This window comes from Anas acuta, chromosome 1 (genome assembly GCF_963932015.1).
Source record: "Anas acuta chromosome 1, bAnaAcu1.1, whole genome shotgun sequence".
NCBI classification, from domain to species: Eukaryota; Metazoa; Chordata; class Aves; order Anseriformes; family Anatidae; genus Anas; species Anas acuta.
The window spans coordinates 83,226,899-83,249,725 of record NC_088979.1 but is presented as its reverse complement, the minus strand read 5'-3'; the positions used below and the strand labels follow the sequence as shown (position 1 = coordinate 83,249,725).

At 41.8% G+C, this 22,827-nt stretch overlaps 2 long non-coding RNA genes across 2 annotated transcripts in view; one reads left to right on the top strand and one right to left on the bottom strand.

The window, feature by feature from the left end:
• LOC137858357 (uncharacterized) overlaps positions 1-22,827 on the top strand; it is a 173,710-nt gene that overhangs the window by 74,693 nt on the left and 76,190 nt on the right. The gene's annotated exons all lie outside the window — the stretch shown is intronic.
• The window catches only part of LOC137858338 (uncharacterized), a 33,344-nt gene continuing 16,900 nt past the window's right edge, over positions 6,384-22,827 (bottom strand). The window contains exon 3 of the long non-coding RNA XR_011097653.1: positions 6,384-8,630. This is a non-coding gene — a long non-coding RNA (uncharacterized lncRNA). The remainder of the gene's footprint in view (positions 8,631-22,827) is intronic.

The following is a 22,827-nucleotide window of genomic DNA, read 5'->3' as shown; positions in this document are numbered from 1 at the left end:
GTGAACACCTAGCTCACCTTTGACACCTTGGATAAATTTTATTTCTTTGGAATTTAAATATTGTTGGAAGCATTCACCATCTAGTGTAGACAATTCCAGCTCTTATATTTTGACAATTGAAATAAAATAATGAACAATCTGCCACGTATGATGGGGAAAAAAAAAAAAGTCCTACACAAAAACCCTGTGTGTGACTTTACCTCCAGTTCCCTTGTTCATCTTGGTTTTGGGTATGATAAAGGGGAGAAGAAAAGCATGGCAAATAGAACTATGCTGGATCTCAGACCAACCTCTTCATTCTCAACTTTTTTTTTTTTTTTTTTTTTTCCCCTTTTCTTGCCTACTGTTAACATTCCTTGCCAGATCTGAGTTCTTGTTATCCCTGTCCGCTCCCAATCAGTTTCTGAGCAAGAACACCAGACATGGATGTGTGCCTGAGTATTTCCTTATACAAGATCTTCATCTCAAGCCTAATTGGGACAGTTAGGAGATTAGCAGCAGGAGATTAGCAGCCCTATTGGGTTTACATGGCAAGGTTTTGGTAGCAGACAAAGGCGAGATTGGCAGGAAGGCTGCAGAGGTGAGCAGAGCCCAGCAGCTGCCCCATGTCAAACCACAGCCAGCTCTAGCCAGCTCCAAAGGGACCTGCCACTAGCCAGAGTCAAGCCAGGGAGTGACGCTGGGTGGGCCTCTGGGGGAGCAAAGTTAAGGAAGGGGAAGAAACACCATGCAACAGCAGCTAGGAGATAGGAGGGAGAACATGTGAGAGACTCAGCCCTGCAGCCTCCCAGGTCAGTGCAGTGGGAGGGCAGGAGGTGCTCCAGGCAGGCAGCAGCAGTTTCCCTGTGGAGAGGTCCCTGGGGGAGCAGGTTGTTCCCCCGCAGCCCACAGGTCCCACAGCAGAGCAGGTCTCTCCTTATCCCAACTCTTGAGCCCTTTTCCATTGTGTTTTCTGCCCTTTTCCCTCTGAGGAGAGGGAATGAGAGAGCAGTTGTGGTGGAGCTCAGCTGCCCATGGAAGTGATACAGACCAGCTGCAGACCTCCTGGCCTTGAGGGAAAGCCCTGAAGGCTTTATCCTCCAGGGCTCTGGGTGCTGGTGCGATACTGTGAAAATCCATTGCATACAAAAACCAGATCCTCTTGGAGGGCAATAGTATGACTGAATACAGGGAATACTTGAATGCAGGCAAACAAAACAGCTCAGCAATTGCTTTGTAATGAACAGAAATTCACGGACATTAACTGAAAAATAAAAAGGTCAAGAGAACAGACTTTTGTCACGTACATCTAGCTTGCTTCCTAACTCCTGTCAGTCATTTTTCTTCCACAAAGTCAATTTCTGGCAGACTCTGCAGACTGATGGTGTTACAGTGAATTTTTTATTTTTTTTTTAATTATTTTTCTTAAGGACATATCCCTTTGGAATGCTTCTGTGTGTGGCTTCTTTGTTGGGTGAGCAGGATATGCTTGCCAGTGAGACAGAACCTCATTTAGTTACAAAATAACACTGCTTCTCTTAACGAAGTTGGGGGTATGTTCTGCAGGAAAACAACAACAACAACAACAACAAAAAAAACAAACAACACACACACACAAAAAAAACAAACAACAGATGAGGGCCTCCTTAATATCATTCTGTAGGGCTACTACAGGTCATTTTAAAAGTATAAAAATTCTCTGAGGCACCAACTCCTTCAGTTTTTCAGCAGGTTTTGTTGAATTATATGTAACAAAGGTTTCATAAATTGATGCTGTGTTCCATCCTGAGATGAAGGCATTTTGTTTTTTGGGGGGTATTTTTTAGCTTTCACTTACCACATTTCTACTCTGCAGGGATTTGCTTGAGCAAAAAGAAATGAGTTGTGTCACTTGAGCATGCATTTGAAATTAAGATTTTTTCTTTTGTGCTTGATAATTATCAATTGCTTGAAGTGTATAAGATGTTGTCAGGTATGCTTGAGCTTTCTGGCAGTGGAAACTGGAGAAAACTTAAGCTTGTTAGGCTGCACAGTCAAACGCTTTTTTTTTTTTTTTTTTTTTTTTACACCCTATAGGTGTATCCTTTGTGAAATATGCTTCTTCCTATAAAGATTATAAAGATGAATCTGGCAGTCTTTCAGAGGCATTTATCCATGCTTTCTCATATTAATTCAACTGTTCTCTCTGATAATTTATGCTTAAAGAAATATTTAAGCTGCTTAACTGCTTCCACTTCTCATTCTAGCCACACTGGTGACTTCTCATCATTGTACTCCATCAAGCATTTGTGCAGCTAAACTTGCTCTGGATTGGCAGAATTGCCCATCTAGTAACATTTACCTTACGTCTTCATCCTGTCTTTGGAAATCAACCCCTTTTCAGCCCTTGCAGTGCATTCTCTTTCTTACCAGAAATACAGCCTCTGTTGTTTCTGTTCTATTGCAGGAGTGTTTATAGGACCCAGATGAGACTTGGCAGAGGGCTGAGCTGAGCATGGAGTTTACACAATATGTCACTCTTTGCCCTCAAAAGCTTGCTAACCAAATAAACAGGACCAAGAGCCAGAGGAAAGAAGAGAAATGACTGGCCAAGGTCACGCAGCAGACACTGGTGACAGTGGTGGGACTAGGTCAGAGGTTGCCTAAATCCTAGGACAGCACCCTGTTGCACAAGGCATGGGACTTTTTGCAGAGAGGATCTCAAGGCTCTAAGGATTCAGGTTTTTTGTTGTTGTTGCCTTCCCTCTGTTCCTGTTATATGTGACCAGCGGCAGCTGTGGTGTCGGCTATTGCCAAAGTAGTAAATAGAGTCTTCTATCCCCACTGAAAGGAGAGTGAATGATGTAATTTGGCTCCTTTTCCTTCCCACTGTCTGCCAAGACATTATTTCTGTATCAGTGCACATGGCCATTTGGCATCAAACGAGAACCCTCTCTTTGTGTAAGTGGAGGCAGGATGTTAATTCTTTCCAATGTACCAGTAACATATCTGGAAAGGCACAGCAGCATTTCTTTCAGGAGGCGACGGACTGTCCGTGTTCCCTAACAAAAAGGGAGTGTGTGCTCCTTTCATTGCACGTGGAGCAGCTGAGAAGGTAACCACATACCTCCTTTGGTGCAGCCCTGCTAACCACAGCTCAATTCTGTTGTGTACTTTTAATTTCAATGGGAAGGCAAGGCTGTTTATTTTTGCTTATTGTAGCAGTTCTGCTTCAAAGCACCTCTGCATTGAGTCATTAAACTTCTTTGTTCTACAAACTTCAAATTTGAGCATGATCCCTTTTAATGGCTGGAAGAAGCACTCAGGTTCTGTGTAACATGTACGAAGTCATATGGCACCTGCAAGGCTGTATTTCTGCCTCCTCGTCCTGTGTCTTCTGGCCAGATGAAAGTATTCTCACTCCAGGGTCTTTACTTCAGATCATTAAGTTCTGTTTATTGCCTGTGAAAACAGTCCTATGAATTCTTCTTCTGAATTTTTGTGAACAGGAACAATTTGGAAGAAAGGGAGAGGAAGAGAATAGATCTACTAACAGCAATACAGATTTGTTGTTGCCTGGCCTAAGACCTTGAGTTACTATACTTCCTCTTTAAGACCTCCTGCACCTCACACTGAATGGGATGATGGTGTCAGAGGATCCTTGTTTTTTCTCTTAGGAAAACAAATGGGAGTCATGGACAAACGATGGATGCCAGTGGAGGTGCCAGAACCACCAGGCAGGTGATTGTGGGTGTCTTTTGCACCCTGTGTCTACCTCTATAAGGAGAGAATGAGGCTGCTCTCATTCAGGTAGGAGAAGCCTAATAAAAAAACTGAATCTGAGGTCACAGGTTAATATAAAATACACACTATTCCATCTCAATTCAAACAGGAGAAAGAGTACTTGCATAGTGTCCACCATAACAGAGATGGAAATTCAGAGTAAGAGTACAAGCTGGTTCAGAACTCCACCCCAGGGCTATTCCTTTAACCAGGACAGCATCAACAAGGCATAATTTTTTGAACTGCACATTAATTATCAGCTTGGCAATTCTTTTTCATTTTTACTGTATTTCCAAGTTGGCTTATCTACATAACCCAAGGCAGGCTCACATGCCTGTTCACAGGAACCTTGTTAATGAATGGTTGAAGGTTTTCATTGCCTTTGTGAACTGACACAGGCTCAGTCCTTTCTTTGCTGTTTGTTAGTCAAAGCAAAAGAGGCAGACTAGGCATGCCTGCACATGTAACATCCCAACATCCCAACTGTCTAGTGGATCTATTGATCCACACTCAAGGGTAAATCCAGTGAATACCTGAGCCACTGTGAGTGGCTCTGGCACTGGAGAGGGTCGCGGTTTCAGAGTTTGCATGTGGATAAGTCTGGTAAAAAAGTTCTGGGGCTGGTGTCCAGGTGCAGCGCAGTCACCAAAGCAGACTGCAAGGCACTAATCCCATCCTGCTATGGGATTGCTCCTGTCCCACCACTACATCCCCACCACACCAATGCCCTGGGACTGACCTGCAGAGGTGCATGTCTGCCACTTCTGCATCATAGCAGTGCCAAAAGCTCTTATAATGATGCAGGATCAAACCTATTCAGGCAAAAGGCTGGATTTGCCTCATCATGCACAGAGAAAAACACAGTTTCCTACTTTCCTTCCCAGGTAATCCCCCCTTCTCCCCCCAAAAAAAAACAAACAAACTTGCAAACAAAAAACAACAAACAATAAAAACACACGCTTGATTGCACTGTCTACATCCATTCTTCTCACTAGTCTTACTCCCTGAGTGTCGTATCTTCCATTCTCCCCTTTCCACTGAGAAAAAAATCATTAAAGTTGTTTTCCCAAGAGAAGAGGCAGCTAAGGGACAAGCACGTGCATGTATCTTCCCATTGACACGATAACTGCAGCCAGTCAGGGCCGATGCAGTACAACGGGGCTCAGACTCAGACCCTTGGCTTCCACCTTGGAAAAAGTACTTGGCCCAGAGACAGTGCAGAGTTTGACCACTTAGAAGATGAAGGTGAAGCTGGTCCTCTGTGGAAAAAGAACAGAGTTAGGGGAGAGCCACAGAGAATCAGGTTTTTTGCTCCTGCTGCTGCTGGGGAAAGGAGGGGTTATGCTGTTGATGTGAGGGGCTGTCCCATCACACTTCCTGGACTTTGACATCTTCTTTGGAAGCAGTCTGACCATTGGAGGGGGAAACTGGTGGTGGAGTCAGTTCTGCTATCAGCAACTGCCTGCTTTGCCAGTGCCTAGACTTTATTACTTAAGGACAAGCAAATCAGCTGCAGAAAATGTGTTCCCGAGCTTTCTCACTGCTTCCACCAGAACTCTTGGCAAGTGTGGCACTACCAGCTTGTCAAGTGCCCGTCTTCAGCTGTGTATGTGTGAAGCCCAGCATTTCAGCTCATCACTGGCCTCTCATTCCTGATTGTCTGCCACTTCAGCTTTCTCTCTGCCTGTACTCCTTTCTCATGGGGTTGCTTGTGGTGATCATTCGGCCAAGCTTTCTTCTGACTTGTCCAAATAAGTTTTCATCCTGTCAAAAATTTATGGATGCTCTGTTCATTTAAATACTCATACAGGAAGAATCTTATGCAAGAACATTTGTAACAGCCATTTTCCTTAGCTTCTTTTGCTGCAAAGTGAAACCTGGGAATGACAGCTGTGGATCTAAATGCTGTTTTCCTCAGCAGTGAAGGAATAACTCAACCAACGCTTACATGAGATTCAGCAATAGCTTTAATAGCAAGAGCTGGAGATTGTGGGAAAGCTCCTCACAACCAACACAAACTTTTGTTGAAAATTTTAGTTTGGATCAGGAGAAAATGCAAGCTTTGGAAGAGAAAGGATAAGCTGGTCCAGGCTCTACAGATCTATGCTCAGCTCCTGAACTTCATTTGGTGCTGCTTAAGATGGAAACTAAGCTAGCAATGGGTCTGGAAACTCCTAAACTCTGGACTCAAGAAGGGTGGCTCACATCTATGATTCAGAACTAGAGCCAGGTGCTACTTCTGGAGCGGAGCCTTTTTGTCCATGAGAAGGCTCAGATGTCCTTTTCCCTGAGCTACCTCTGGTGCTGAGACAGTAATAGGTGATGTTTCTGTCTGGGACCTAGCTGGGCCTCCCTGCTAATGCTCATGTGGGAGAGACAGACAGGGACCTGTTCTCAGCTCTGCGTGTTTCTGTATTCAGGGCAGAACACAAGATGCAAAGTGTCTGCTCTGTCCTCTGTGCCAAAGACACGAGATCCTCTGTTGCTTGGTAAAGGTGAAGACTTTCCTCTCCGGTCTGTGTACATGTATGTGTGTGTCTGTAGCCCTTTGGTCAATATCCTGGCTCTGAAACTCTCCACAATTTATAGGAAGGCTTCAAAACCCTGTCTTTAGGGCTGGCCAGTTGGCTGGCCAGTGTCTTCACTAACAGCCTATAAACAGAGTCCCACAGACCCATGTGTGCTCTTGCCAGAGCTCTGCTTCCCATATCTCTGTCATAGTCAGAGATGGCCCTAAGTACATCAGTAGAGCACTGTAATAAATGATACAATTATTCTTGCATAAGGCGCTGTTTCAAAGACACTTATTTTATCAGCCAGTGCATTTCAATGGGATTTATTTCCCCTCTCCTGCTATTCATTTACTTCTCTTCTTTCCATTGCAATAAAACTCTCAACAGAGGGGGAAAATCTGGATGTCAGTTCAAAACGTTGTAGTAAATAATTCACAGTAATATAAGGAGAAATTGCTTTTTGTTGACTGGAGCTCATGCAGAGCATTGCATGTAGCTCAGACTGGATAAACATGGTCTGCTTTGGATACAGAAATTTAAAGTCTGTCTTCTTGTTTTATCCCTGGACTGATGTCATATACAGTATATTAACACCACTGCCAGTGCCATTACAGAGCGGGGTAATGTATGGGATAGCAGGCTGAGGAAAGTACAGGGCAGTTATTTCTTGTGTCTCAGCCTTATTCTGCCTTTGCTGCTTTTGTCATTGAGAAGAAGAAAATAGAGAGGTGAAATGTGAAGCCTTCCAGTTGCCTACATCTGTTAACCAATTTATTTTTTTTAAGGTAGAGGAAATGGGAGGGTAAAGAAGGTGAAGACAGGAGTATGTCTTAATCTACAAAAGATCTAGGTCAGCAAATAAATGTAATCATTCTTTGAGTTAGTGAGATCTATGTCAGTCACGTTAACCTGTTGAACCAATGACCTGTGGCTCCTGCCTTGAGTGTGGCTGGAAATATTAGTTTTAACAATACCCAGGACTGCAGATTCAGCAAAGCCTTCCTGATGCTGCAAACAGTGATTGAAACCTACCTGGATTATGGAAACTAAACCCACATGAGCGAATGGAAAACAGCAAGCATTGTCCCTGTGGCTGGTTGACAGGACATTAATTCAGATACCATTCAAAACATTAATCTTTGCTCTGTTTCCAAGCCTGAGCTGAGGCAGACAGGCTAGAGTTACTGGGCTCAGTATCATAACATGTGCATTTTAAAGTTGCTTTTTATCTTTCTGATCCATGACAGGGTAAAATACCGGGTTCTGGGAGAGCTGGTGACTCTGTAACAGATAATCTGGTTCCTGAATGCATTGGATTTCCAAGTGGGTCAAGGAGAAAAAGGTATTGGTAAGGAGGTGCTCAGGCTATTAATTTAATATAATACAATGCTCTGCTGAGTACAGTGGTTGTGCAATAGAGAGGGGAGGACTGGGGAGGAATCTTGCTGCTTCTCTTCCACATTGCTGAAATGATAGGGCATAAATTGTCATGCAGAACCACACATGCTCTGTGTTTATTATTGTTTTGATAGCTAGCTTTGCAAAGTAGGACTCATGAGTGTAGATGATTTGAAAATAATGACTCTGACATTATATGACCTTTAGGTACATTGACAGCCACTCTAGACTACATGCTATTTGATGATTAAAAGAATATTTTTTTTTTGGTTGGGGGAGTCTGTTGATGGAAGAGGCTTAAATGTAATAAAACCAGAGTTATAGTCAAACAAAGTGACAGTCCTTGTTGTGGAACTCGCTGTAGGGGACATGAGATGATTTCTGTGCATGATAATGCATTTGCTTTTAAATGCCATCACTAGATTGATAATTATAGAATCCTTCATATTGCGCCTGGCGGGGAGTCAAGGCTGAATCTTACCAGTCTGTAAGAGTGTGAGATAGAAAAGTCTGCTGAAAAACAGAGGAATTTAGTCAGAGTTTGTGCATGCAGCTGCTAAATGTATTTAAGATGTTATAGGAGAGCTAGCTTAGTCTCATCGGAGTCAGCATAAAGCCTGATGATGCTTTATTAGCGCTTAGCATATTGGCAGGAAGGCTCTTAAGACCTCTTTGTGGCAAACAATGCACAAATGAACACCACCCCAAACATGTCCTTTCCCAATTTGGTTACGTACTACTGTTGCTATTTTAAGATGCAGAGAAATGTTTGAAAATCCTTTCGTTTCACTTTCAACATATACAGCAGCACAGTGAGGAGGAGTACAGAGCATCCAAAGCAGTATGAAGCTATTCAGTATCTGCAGCAGGCAGAGGACAGGCAACAGGAGAGATTATTCTGGTTGTGTTCCAACACCAACTTCTTCAACCAACTTATTCTCCTTAAAAAATAGGTGGAAGTTCTAAGAACACCATGACCTATGGAGTGAAAAATTAAGGAAAAAAAAAAAAAGGCACGAAATCATAAATGTGTTCTTTGCATTGAATATACTGAAAATCATGGTTGTAATGGCCCGGATATAATCAATGTCATCAGCACAGCTCCCTTTGCTGATAGCAAATACTCAGTGTGTTTGCAGCAGTGTGCCATTCAGCTAAAGCCTTGTAAATTCTGTTGGTGAAGAATAGGATTTTTTACATGCCTTGTAGGATTCTGCTTTTAAGCAGGTAAAAAGTATCAAAAATGAAAACCAGTTTTGGGTGAACAAGCTGTCTGTGAACCCTTAGGTAAATATGTTTTGGTAAGGAGTTTTCCCTCATACTATGAAAGCCCCAAATGCCTATGTCTGAGTCATTGGCTGCAGGGGCAGCAAATGCCCAACAAAGATAGCAGCTTCTCCACACCTTCTTGAGAGTTGTTGAGGACCAGCAATGAGGAGAAAATTCACATCCCTCATTGCTTAGTAGCAAAAGCAACAGCCCAAGAGAAATCAAGGCTGAAGAGCCAAAGACTCAGCAGAAAAAGAATGAGAAGAATGAGAAAAGGACAGAACAAAAAAGACCAAGCTCACACAGAAAGCAGAAGAGGAAGAGGCACGCTAAAATCAGGAGGCAAAACAGGTTGTTGTCACTGTGTGCTGGTACAGAAAGCTTAAAACTTGTATGGCAGGTAGCTTGGTAGTTGTACCTGCAGCATGAGAGGTCACATGTGGGCAAAGCTGTCCAGCCGTGCTGGAAAATCAGCTGAAATAAGATCAATTCTTTGAAAGAATTTTTTTTTTTTTTTTTTTTTTTGTGAGGCAAGAAATCTTTTAAGGTGCCTAGACAGGGTTGCAGTCTTATTCAGAGCCACTTGGCATAAAATGTTTTAGGGTGTTATGAAGACAGAATTCAATACACATACAAGAACGCTGTAGTTGTCTTTGTGTGCTGAGAAGCACTTCAATTTCTTTACACCAATACATTAAAATAACGGGCTGTTCACTGAGAAAGAAAACATGCTTAGTGTGCACTCAATCCAGTCATAGTTATAAGCTGAAAATCCGTTCTTAGGAAGATCCCTATGTGTTGGGTGGGTATCTGGGGAATGCTGAGCATTTTAATGACTCTGCATATTCTTATTTCAGTTAGAGAGGTCTGAACTAAAATTTATAAATTCAAATGAGAACTTCAAAAATGGCATGATTTTCAAGAGCCCTGAATTCTAGAGCTAAGTAACTTTTTCCCCCTACAAGTGTAAAACATATCGTCTCCAGCTGCTGATATTTTTAGCAAACACACACGTATATATATAGCTTGGTTGAAAATGAAACTAGCAATTTTGAAGTTAAAACCTGTTAAAAAGTTTCAATAAAAAAGAATATTTCTTTCCAAATGAGAAGGCATTTATAATATTAAAATTGACATTTTTGTTTGTTTGTTTCAAAATATTTAAATAGAATATTTGGATGTTAGATACAGAGGGAGATATTTTAATTAAATTGAGAAGAATGAGTAAATGTTTCATTGTCACAGAATCTGCATTTTTTCACTGACATAAAATTTCATTAAGAAGTATTAGATTTGCCAAGTTCCTTCCAGTCTTCAGTGGATGTGACTGAAAAAGGTTTATTAAAGTGAGATAATTATTTGTGTATATAAGTGGATTTTGCAAAATCAACATCAGGCTAAGGTTTTAAAAAGAGTTTTTTTTGTTTTGTTTTGTTTTGCCAGTGGTGTACTGTAGTTCATTATATAAGCAATTAGAACAAAGTCATAGATACACCAGATAAGTAACTAGAGCAGAGGGAAGACACTTTAAGATTTTAGTTACTGTAAGCTTGCTTACAGTCATCATCACAATTATACTAGTAATTTCCTTTACTAGTTCAGCCTACATGGTTCAGCTTTGCTCATATAAAACAGATGTTGATGTGACCAGGCAATGAGATGATTGGTTTCTCTTGATTATCTTATTCATATAATACACATTCCTACAATACTGACTTGGCTTTGCAGGCAGTTTTATTTTCATGCATCAGTTTCTTTCAGAAAGTGAAATGAAAAACAAACAAACAATAAATATTCCCTTCCCTTCCCTTCCCTTCCCTTCCCTTCCCTTCCCTTCCCTTCCCTTCCCTTCCCTTCCCTTCCCTTCCCTTCCCTTCCCTTCCCTTCCCTTCCCTTCCCTTCCCTTCCCTTCCCTTCCCTTCCCTTCCCTTCCCTTCCCTTCCCTTCCCTTCCCTTCCCTTCCCTTCCCTTCCCTTCCCTTCCCTTCCCTTCCCTTCCCTTCCCTTCCCTTCCCTTCCCTTCCCTTCCCTTCCCTTCCCTTCCCTTCCCTTCCCTTCCCTTCCCTTCCCTTCCCTTCCCTTCCCTCAATTATCACCACCAGACAAGATGGTCCATGAGTGACTAAAGCCTTGTTTTGGAAGCCTTCTGTGACTGCTGGTTGGATTCTCTGGTGTCTAATTTATCATAAGATCTGACTGAAGATTTTTACTACAGCTGAAGCTTTCGTACCATCTGTTTCTCCTATTCTTCTTCCTCTATTTCTCTCAGTCTCTGATGTCTACCAAGGTGCTCTAACATGTGCTTGTGTTAAACCCATTCTTCAGTGAGACAGATCACTACGAGATCTCAGCCCTTTACCAGCCGTCCTTTCTTCCTGTCTCCTTCCCTGATTGTTTTTTTTTTTTTTTTTTTTTTTCAAACCTTTCTTCCTCTGTCAAATTTGTTTGAAATAAGCCAAGAATTTCAAAAACTGTTTGTCATGGGAAACATTCTGAGTGCCAGATGCCCATTCCCATAGACACGCACATCCAAACCTATGTAGCACAAAACAAGGCTAAAACATTTCAGAGGCACCACATTCCATACAAATGAGCACTTCTGGAGCTAATGAACATCTGTGAGAGCACTAACAAATTTTATATTTCATGTATCTTAGGAGTTTCCTAATTATAGCCCCATTGTGATGCAGGCAGGCATTAAAATCAATGCAAATCAATGACTCTGTGATGAGTCCATTCATAAAACACACTTGAAAGTTTCCCTCCCCAAAAATACATGAAGAAATTAAGCAGTGAGTAGAAGGGTCAAGTTCTTCTCATGGGCTGATATGTGATTAAAAGACAGGAAATAAATCCAAGTGTAAATGCTCAGTTCTCACAGTGCAGAAAATGCTGCAAGGGGTTACCACTGAGATCTGTGCTGGTACTTGTGCTCTCCAATGTATTAATGAATGATCTGGAAAGGAGAACAAAGAAGAAAAGGGAAACCTTTGCTGAGGGGTAATGAAAGCTGAAATTGACTGTGAAGACTTGGAGGAGGATTGCATGATGCTGAGTGACGGGCAATAAAACAGCAGGTGAAATTGTCTTCTGGTCAGCTGAAAATCTGATGCACATGTAGGAAAATAATCCTGCCTATATATAAAGAGTGATGAGGTCTGCATCAGATGCTACCGTTTAAAGAATTAGATGTTCAGATCAGTGTAGGTTGCTCTGTGAAAATAGCCCAGGGCAGTTACACAGAGTGCTAGAAGTTGTTAACAAAGCAAGTGGAAACAAGGAAACCAAAGTGAACAGGGAAAAAGACAAAAGGAAAGCAAAACAAGTATTCAGGTCAGTAAATAGAGGAGTGATGCACATAAACTTTATAGTTCTGGTCTTGCCTTCTCTGGAACCAGGAAAGAATGAGCAGAGGTAGCTGAAAGAGCAACAGAAATGCCTGTTGTTATGGAATAGCCTCTGTACAATGAGAAACTAAATAACTTATTCCTATCCATGAATAAAAAGGATAGGATACAATTGATTTCTGAAATCGTAGGTGATGCTGAAAGGAGGACTAGGGAAAGGTTCTTTATTATTTCTTATACTACAGAACGAGTAGCTTTTAAATGAAACTGTCAAGCTAAGGCTTTAAAAGAAACTACAGGCAGCATTTTCCACACAGTGCATAATTAAACAGCAGAACCGATTGCCACGGGGTGTTGCGGAAGCCAAGAGTATAAATTAGTTAAGAAAGCAATTAGACAAGCTCACAGATGAAAACTCCATCCATGGTTACTAACATGAAGATGTCAATCCACCTCAGGCCTAAAAAGTCCCCATTTCACATTTGTCCTGTTCTGGTATTTTGTCCTCCAGTTACTATTGCTGTTCAACGCCAGACACAGGATACAGGCAAAGATGGACTTCTGGTTTGGCCTAATATAACCTTCTTTTTGGTCTTGCTTGAGATGTAGTGAAATGAGTATGCGAGAAGATCGTTTACATATGGGATTGCCAGCAGAAGTGGAATTAGAGCTTTTCCCTTTCTTGATCCACTGACTTGCTGGTGGGGGAAACCTCTTCCTTATCTCCATATTTTACAATTCTGCAAGACCTGCAATTCTACAATTCTACAATTCTGCAATTCTGCAAGACCTGCACGTACAGACTGGGCGACGAGACGCTGGAGAGCAGCCTAGAAGAGAGGGATCTGGGGGTCGTGGTAGACAACAAGTTGAATATGAGCCGGCAGTGTGCCCTGGCAGCCAGGAGGGCCAACCGTGTCCTGGGGTGCATCAAGCACGGCATTGCTAGTAGGTCAAGGGAGGTGATTGTCCCGCTCTACTCTGCGCTGGTGCGGCCTCACCTCGAGTACTGTGTGCAGTTCTGGGCACCACAGTATAAAAAGGACATGAAACTGTTGGAGAGTGTCCAGAGGAGGGCTACGAAGATGGTGAAAGGCCTGGAGGGGAAGACGTACGAGGAACGGCTGAGGGCACTGGGCCTGTTCAGCCTGGAGAAGAGGAGGCTGAGGGGAGACCTCATCGCAGTCTACAACTTCCTCGTAAGGGGGTGTCGAGAGGCAGGAGACCTTTTCTCCATTAACACCAGCGACAGGACCCGCGGGAATGGAGTTAAGCTGAGGCAGGGGAAGTTTAGGCTGGACATCAGGAAGGGGTTCTTCACAGAGAGAGTGGTTGCACACTGGAACAGGCTCCCCAGGGAAGTGGTCACTGCACCGAGCCTGACTGAATTTAAGAAGAGATTGGACTGTGCACTTAGTCACATGGTCTGAACTTGGGTAGACCTGTGCGGTGTCAAGAGTTGGACTTGATGATCCTTAAGGGTCCCTTCCAACTCAGGATATTCTATGATTCTATGATTCTACCTGCTTTTATTCTTTATAGATTGCAGATTGCAGTTAAGTACTTCCAGGAGAGTCTGAGAGTATTTGGAAAGGAGCCTGGCCTTTGGGAAATACATATGAATATAAACAGATCAAACAGAATTTACCACAACCTTGTGCATCACTCCTGAATTTGGTTGGAATCTCAGGAGGAAGTGATCTGATGCAGAAGGGAAGGAACTGACAGTAGTGCTCCCAGGCCACTGGAAAATTTGAATTCCTCCTAATGCTCCGGGGAATTAATTGGAACATATGCAGTTATGAAAGTATTTTTGGAACTCTGGAACCAATTTCCTTTATTCCAGCTTGCCAAAGAACTACAATGGAGTTGCATGTTTCAAGAGTTTCAAAGAGATAACAATTGATTATTTTATTATTTTTTTTTTCAGAAAACAATCATACCATTAGTGCTTTACAGAAAGGGCTTCAAATGAGAAGGTATCTGCAACACTTGTGGCAAAGAAACTTACTGAAAATCAGCTGCATCCTAATAAAGAAAATAAAAGCCACTGCAGGATTAGATCAAAGCTGAAATCAATGAATCTGTGATCCAAGTGCAGATTTCAGTCAATGGGAGTAGACCTATGTACATGAAGAGTAAACGTGGCCTCTGGAGTCCATTGTGGGCTCTTTCAAATTTAATTATAGCCTAAATACCTTTCTTCATTGTGAAATAAAAAGGGTTTTAGAATGTCAAGCTTCCTTGCTGGTATTCTCACTAGTGCCAGGGGACATTGTGACAGTAGGGAAGAGAAGACACTTACTGTATGTTAATTATTTTTTACTCAATTACAACCAAATTGGTGCATAAAATGCAAACCAGGAAATATTTTCAAAGCATAAATAAATAAACAAGTAAATAAAATTATAGTCTAACAAAAGATACTGGGAGAGGGGTTATTCCTTTACAAGGCCAAACAACAGCTTAATGCAACAGTACACTACCGAACTTCACTTGCTTTTCATTTTCTAGAGTGCTGCATTTGCTCTCAAAAAGGGAAAAATCAGCCTGAGACAAAACAACCATTTCAGCGCAGCGGAGGAGCTGAGAGGCAGAAGAGAAGGAAGTGGTGGGAAGGCTTTGTGGGAAAGACACTGGAGACTCTGTGGCCACAGATTTCCTCTGTGTCACTTAGCCATGATTAGGGATTGATTTTTAAATGCAGTAGTAAGCACAATGAATGGGTACTAAGTATTCTGAGATTTTATTCAGTGCATCAGTTAGGTTTTTTACTGTCAGAAATGTTGATGTGATGTACCCAAGATGCTCAGGCAAAGGAATCTGAGATAATAACACCACGTACATGAACAAAGGAGTCATAGGACAACTCCATCTTTGTGGGGCTGAATTAGACCATGCCCCATGGAGAAAATAGTATGTGATCACATGATTATGGCCTGTACCTTAAAACACATAACAGCAGAGGTGAGAGGATGAATCTAAGCATTCTAATTTATTTATTTATTTACATTTTGGAAGTGAATTTTGTAACATTAATTGTGTTCTGGTAATATCTAGATTAGAGGTTAGGAGGAAATTCTTCACTCAGAGGGCAGTGCATCACTGGCACAGGCTGCCCAGAGAAGCTGTGGATGCCCCATCCCTGGAGGTGCTCAAGGCCAGGCTGGATGGGGCTTTGGGCAGCCTGGGCTGGTGGGAGGTGTCCCTGCCCATGGCAGGGGGTTGGAACCAGGTGGTCTTTAAGGTCCTTCCAACCCAAGCCATTTTATGGTTCAATGATTCTTCTTAAGGGTATGTTTATATGCAGGTTGGATATACAGAGCTAGATCTGGGCAGTTGTCTCTGAGTCTCACGGATCGAGTCATGTGGAGGGTTCAGGATGAATCCTGCACACACTGTTTTAAGATCAAATTATAGTCTTGTATATATTTGCTTTAGTGTCACAACGAACACGAGAAAAAAGATAACACAGACAGAACAGATGTACCTCATGCACAGCTGTTGGAATACTCTGACATTGCACTTTGCAAGGGTCTTGTCTACAAAAGACTTTATCTCGCATCCATCTGCATTGTTAAAAAACAGACATACCTACAGCTTCAGCTACATATTGCAAACACGGTGTGACTGCAGAGTGCATGTAAGAAGCAAAGGGGATGTATCCCAGGAGCTCAAAGCTGATTTAGCACATTCTCCAACTCCTTTTTTCCCCCATTTTACTTCAAAAGCACAACTGAAAGGAAGGGTCATAGTTTGCGCATTTGCCTCCTTTGGAGACCTCAATCTGTTGGCAGCTGGCACTGGACAAGCACACAGAGAGCTGAACCGATTTGGGGCTGCACTGTGCTGCTGCTCAGCCCAGCTGGGCATCTGGGTCATGGCATCTTGTTCGGGATGCAAACCAGGGCTGTGCTTATTGAAGAGAGGTTAATCTCTGTATATGGCCGTGTCTGCAAATCATGTCAAAAGTCCATATCTAATAATAGTCTGGCTCCAACAGATGTTTCCAGGAATTAATCAGCCAAAAATGTGTCTGGTTGTGGCTTGATTTCTTTAAATAGAAGTGAAATGACATGTGATGGTATCTGATTTAAACAGGGAAGTGGGGAACTGTACAGCAGTGGACATAGATATTCATACAACTAGCATAGGACATAAAACAGTCTCTCTATTTCCTAGGCAGGACAATGTCCATGTGAAGTTCTTCATTCTAGAAAGCCCGCATTTTCTGTGTTTGCCTATATCTATAACCACACAAATCAGACACCAAAAAACACCTGTCAAATCATCTGTTCACTTACTTTTACCACTGCAAGGTTGTCTGCTGTAAAACATTTCCTAGAGTTTTGCCCCATCTGTGCTTTAGTTTGTATTTAATGCAATGCATTTTTTAATCTGCATGAATTGTAGTCACCCACCTTGAACTCCAATATCTTTGACAATGGTTTACAAGCATGGTTAATCCTAAAAGCAAAGCACTCAATGAGATCATCTAAGAAAAAATAAATGAATTTGTTTCCCACTATCCTAAAAGTTTCCCCTCAGCAACATCTCCATTCTCCAAAAGTTCCCAGCGGTAATTGATTTTGCAATATACCTCACAGCACAGCATTTTTGTGCTATTTGTTGTAAATGCCAAAGTCAATGCATTACCCACATTGGCAAACTCCCTTCTTTTAAACTGTCCTCGGGGGTTTCCATTGAACTTGGCTCTGGCAACACACCCTTGAGGAGCTCTTCCCACTCCCACTGCAGAAAACACGCACTGACCCAGCAGTCTACAACTGCTTGGCCTCAGGAAACCTTGCTCAGGCTCACACTCCTGTGTTCAGGGAGCCAACAGCACAGGCACCCAGATGCTCCAGAAAACGGAGTGAACTTCATGGCAGCCTTGACTGCTTCTCAGCAGGCCCCACTAGGCCTTCCCCCATACTGTCCATGGCTGGGGTGGTGGGACAGGCATCCCTGGGGAGTCCTCTGTACTAATAAAATGCTCTGAATATCTCTTGTGAGGGCTTCTTGTGAGATATTGCTGACCAGGAAGCCCTCCTGATGCCGTTTCCCTGAGGCTGGCTCGCGGTGGCATGATGCCGAATAGAAAAGGCGATCCCACAGGGTGGGTGGCAGGGCTGCTCCCTCAGAGCCTGACCCCAGATAAATCTCATTGGAAATGCAAGGCCAGGCTCCTCCTTTGCCAGCGTATAATACATTACATTCTTAAAGGAGGGGGAAAAAAAAGAAAAAGAAAAAAAAAGTTAATTACTTTCCAGATGCATTAGGGGAGTAGCTGTGAGTGCTTTCCTGTTCATCTTTTATTTATTATATATTACCTAACTGTTTAAAAATTTATTGTTGTGATGCCTATAATTGTCTGGGTTACAACAGACCATGCTTACTGTATGTTTTATTTTTAAGGCCTTTACCATATACCTTGCAAGGCAGGAAACTGGGAGCCTGAATGTCATTTTGCAAGCAAGAAAAATGCTTCCCTTTGCCCAGCAAATATTTAGGGCCAGACTCATTCCTTGAGAACTTCATTTTTGTATTGCCATTATGAATTTCTGGCCAGAACACTTAAGGGCACTGATTTGCAAAGCCAGAGGAATCAATATTTTCCTGTTAACAGGCAAACTGTCACATAAACAAATCTACTAAATATCCGCATGTAGTGGCCCTGCCAGCTATTCACTCCACAGCCATACTGGCATTTTTCTCTTCTTTAGATTGCTGATAAAAAAGTACCTTCCATCCTATTCTTATATTTTAATTATTTCTTATAATTCACCTAAAATTAATTTGTCTGGAGTCAGGTCCTCTTTTTCTTACTTTGATCAGTATCCTCTGTTCTGTAAGTTAATTTATATCTCCATGTAAACAAGAGGACAGTCTTTAATTATTTTTTTAATAGATCATTAAAAACAAACTGAAACAAAATTTTACACACTAACTCATATCTCATTTGTACTGTTTTCGAGTATTTTTTTCCAGATTTCCTCTTAAACTCATTTATAACACTGATACACTTCTTTAAAAAAAATAATAAAAAAAAACTTTATTAATTTTCCCCCTTCTTCATTTTTGTGCTTTTTAGTAGCACAGTTCTTCCCTGAAGCATCACAATATCCCCAAGTAGAAAAAATGATTCCTTAAAATAACATCTGCTTCATTACCATTTTGTCATCCAGCCTACAAGACAGTGTTTCCATTGACTTCTCTAAGCTGTGCATAAGGCCCCATATGTCTTAATTACGGAGCTTAGCATAAGCTCCTTGCAGCTTTGCCCATGCATTGTGCTGTACTGTGCTCCATGATTTATAGGAGGACGGTGTCCAGAAAACGGTTTTGGCAAGGTCATGTAACAACACAGTCCTGGCCCAAACAGCTTATTAGCTATGCAGAGAAGATGGATGAAATGTGGTGAGGGGAGAAGACCCCTGGAGAAGGAAAGGACCTTGCTCAGAGCTGTGAGAGAGGTTTCAAACAGAGCCATTATGCTCCATGAAAATAGCTCATGGGCTGATACTATCATATCACTAATTTTGAAAGTAAAACGAGTCTATTGAAATGCTGCAACCATGTAGACACCTTTGTCAGTAAGTCCTTCTAATACTTTCTTTTTGCAAAGCATCTCCTGCCAAGTTTAATACAGGTTGATGAATCTTGTCTTTAACCATTTCTGTTGGTGTTGCATCTTTTGCAATAATTTGCTGGCTGATCAGGAGCAAAGGCTGGCGTTGCATCATCTTTTATCTTTGGGATGATGTCCTCTTGGCCCTCGTGTAGGTCACGTACCTCATCACTTTCAAGCTCAAGGCTGATGACAGCTGAGATTGTTTTTGAACCTGCAGGTTCCAGCTGCTTCAGTTCAGCCTGCCCACATTCCCTGAATAACTTTGGTTATGTCAATGCCAGTATGCGCTTGCTAGGCATTAACAGGAATTTGAATTCTTCCTGCCACTCCAGAGGAGGCTTTATTACCCTCATGAGTCACACTGACTGTGGAACAACCATCCATTTTTTAAATCTAACATTTTATGAGTGCAGGTTGCTGGTTTGTCATCAAACTCCCAACCTTGTTATCTACTTTCTGACTTATTCCCACTTTTTTGACCAATGTTCATGACTCTGACAAGTTCTCAGTGTAACTACACACATCTGCTCTACCACAGCTTCAAGAGGCAAAAACCAGGGCAAGGTAATCAGCCACCACTGACTTCCCTTAATCCTTTCCCCAGGGAAGTCCCTGATATGCAGAAGCATTTCTCAGGGCTAAGTCTCCTTTTCTCAGCAATCTATCTAGAAAGCTTGAACTGGATGTTTCAGAGTAATAATGATGATGCTTTCAATAAGCAAGACTTTAATAGCTCGTGTTACCAGGGGCTGCCTTAAGTATCAGCTTATATCATAGTCTCTTGTGGACTGTGTCTCTGTGACCGCCCAGTGAGAGCCTCTTCCACACCTCACCTTTCAGCTACATGGCTTACAGTAACAGAAGTCCTCTGGGGACCTTATGCCCTCCAGCAGAACTCAGCTCAAGAGCAAAGCTCATCTACTGAGACCATTTATTTTCTTTATTATTCTTTTTTTCTCTTCCTAATTCTGAAATGATAGCTATTAAAAATGTTTACAAGGGCTTATTGTTTGCAGCGTTACTTTCCTGGAATGCAAAGCAGTTAAAACAGTAGTTTAGGATACCTTCTGGAAATATCGTATATGTTTTCCAGGAAATGTTACGATAGCTTGTGGTGCCATAGCACTTGGCTACAATTAACTAATACTAATGGCTTGATGCTGTGATAATTCATGGTAAGAGAAAATTCAGTATTTAACTAATGCTGCAATAACATCTCACTGTAGTGTTATAATATAACTCCTTACTGAACTAGATGCTAACAACTTTTCTGCAGATGTAGTCTCTTCTGGATGGATGTGCCCTATGTCCCAGCTATCGTTGTCCTCAGAAAACCTGGTTCATCTCCCCTGGATGAACTGACCCCGGCTTTCATATTAACTTTTCATATTAAGGTAAGTCTTCTCATAGTAAGGTCAGCAATGACAGCACCGCATCATTCTCTAGCAAAATAGTTACTTTGGGAATCACGAGCTGCTACATCTTTCTGAAAGGCAGCAGGATCTCTGAAAGGTATTTTATTAGCTTGAACCAATGTGATGAAGGTTGTATAAATTCTCCCTCCCGCTTCCACATATCCAGGGAATGCACATTAAAGGGGGTTTCCACAAACTCAGTCGAAGTCATGGCATTGAAAGCTGTGCTCAGCCATAACTTTATAAGAGAGGTTTGCTGGCTATGTAACACCATCACCATGGTTTCGTCAGTGCAAACATTTATAGCTCTGACAAACTCTCTTCTGCTGAAGAAAGCAGCAGAAATCCTCTTCAGCAGCTGTTGCTTCTTTTCCTAAGCGTGATAGCATTTTCTGACTTCATGCATCGTGCTACTCATCTTTATAACTCTCACTTTTCAGAACTGTCATCTATCAACTTAGTGGTCCACTATTGACCACTACAGAGTACAAAATTCAGTTCTTTGCCACTCTGGAATATGCAGAAAGTTCACTCTGGAAGAGTAAAAGTAAGATTTTTTAGAGTATAAGAAAGGAAAATATTTTATTTAATTACTCTTTGTTGGGTTTGGGTAAATAATTCTAAACATCTTGAGAACTGTTACTCACAGAAACAATACTTAAAAATAAGTGCGACGCTCCCATTTGCCTCCCATGAGAGTACTCCCCACCTTTCCTACACGCACACTTATTTATTCAAGTTGTATCTCTTTTGTTTGAAAAGCAAAGAGCTATGTGTTTGTTACCACCACTCCATTAAGCAGAGTCATAATTGATTACATTATGTTTGCTGGTCTTTTCAGCTGCATCCTTCAGCCTTATGGTGCAGGTTTACAATGAAAGGTGATACAGCCATTTGAAAAGACATTGGTTGAAACAAGTTGTAATGAGTGTCTAGAGAGTCCTTGAATTAGTTATGTGTTTTTTATTTCTTTAAAACAAAACAGACAAAAAACCCCTTTTGTACCATTCAAAAGATATCTTTAAATGTATGAGTAGTTATATAGGAGCAGCTGCCAGCTCTGACTAAAGGGTGCACCTATGATGCTGAGGGGGTTTTAAGAAAGCTCATGTCTTCTTGTATCCAGCTGAGATTCCAGTCTGGAGGAGGAAATGGAGCCAGCTCTGTATATCACTCCATGCTGAGACACAGCACCACTGGCTGATAGATTTACTTCAGCGTGAGGACACTTACTTACTCTTGAGGGGGTTTTCACTAAAAATGATGAAGAGACAGACTGGATAAGAATTCAATTGAACTTCCATGTCAGGTTGTGAATCAGGGAGGGCTTTCCAGATGGTGATAAAGCAAAGCAAGGAACTGTTTTTCCATGCAGTTCTTCTGGAGGCAAGATCTACAGCCATTTGTTGCATTTAGATGGCTTGGAGCAGTGGAAGGATGGGATGTGCTAGAAGATTCTGCTGGGTCTTGGGGTGGATGAAATGGACCTGCCTAGCCCTGTGCATCTGGGAGTGAGGGAAGGAATGATACCAGGCTGAAAGGAGGAAATAAGGGGATTAAACAAATAGCTGTAATTCATGAATTAACACAGAGTGCTGTGCCTGCCCTGAGATCCGAATACAATGGCTTCCAGTTAAATACATTTTTCTGCTGAGCTGGTTTTTGGGATAGCTCATTGTAATGACTTCCTAAAACAGTGAACTTGAATAAATAGAAAAGCCCTCAGGGACTTGCTCCAACAGAGCTTTATTTCTTCCTAACACTCACCATGGTCTTTCCCTCCAGTAATAATAGCTATGGGAGCCAATGAAGAGCAATCCCCACTATGCATCAGGGTACAACATTTACAACCCTGACCATAGTCACATAGCCGCAGCAGGAAATAAAGGCATCCACTGTAGTAGTGTTTAGTTAGCTTATGGCTTTCCTATGGGATGTCAGAAGTGAACCAACCTTGAATAAGGACAAAGGAAATTGAGCTACCTGGATAACACATTATTGAAAACTTTTGACTTAAGGCCTAGATATTTTCTGGGATGGTACTGGCAGGCAAAGAAAGAATTGGATTTACCTAATAAAAATGAAGCTCATGGAATTAAATAAACACCACTACTCAGCTTACGTTATTGTAATGAAAAGGTATTCAGACCAGATTTGGGGCAGGATACAGTGTTTGTAGAAAAAGCAGCCATTCTGTAAAACTGGATGGCAGCTAGGCAAATTTGCAAAGGAATATGAAAGCAAAATACAACCACAGGCATAAAGGGCAGAGCTCTGAGGTTAATAAAGAAATAGCATTCTTTCTTGGATCTCCTAATACATTTCCAAGCCTAGGTATTACAACTGACCAGCTAAGAACATGTAATCCACTTTAATTGAACATTTTGCTGTATGTTTCCTGGAGCTATGGAGCAGTAATGTCTTCACAGGAAAGATAATAGCTGTGTCTGTACTCTCAGGGGCAGCCCTCAGGCCTTGCTCAACACCAGCCTTGTCTTCCCTGCATACTGG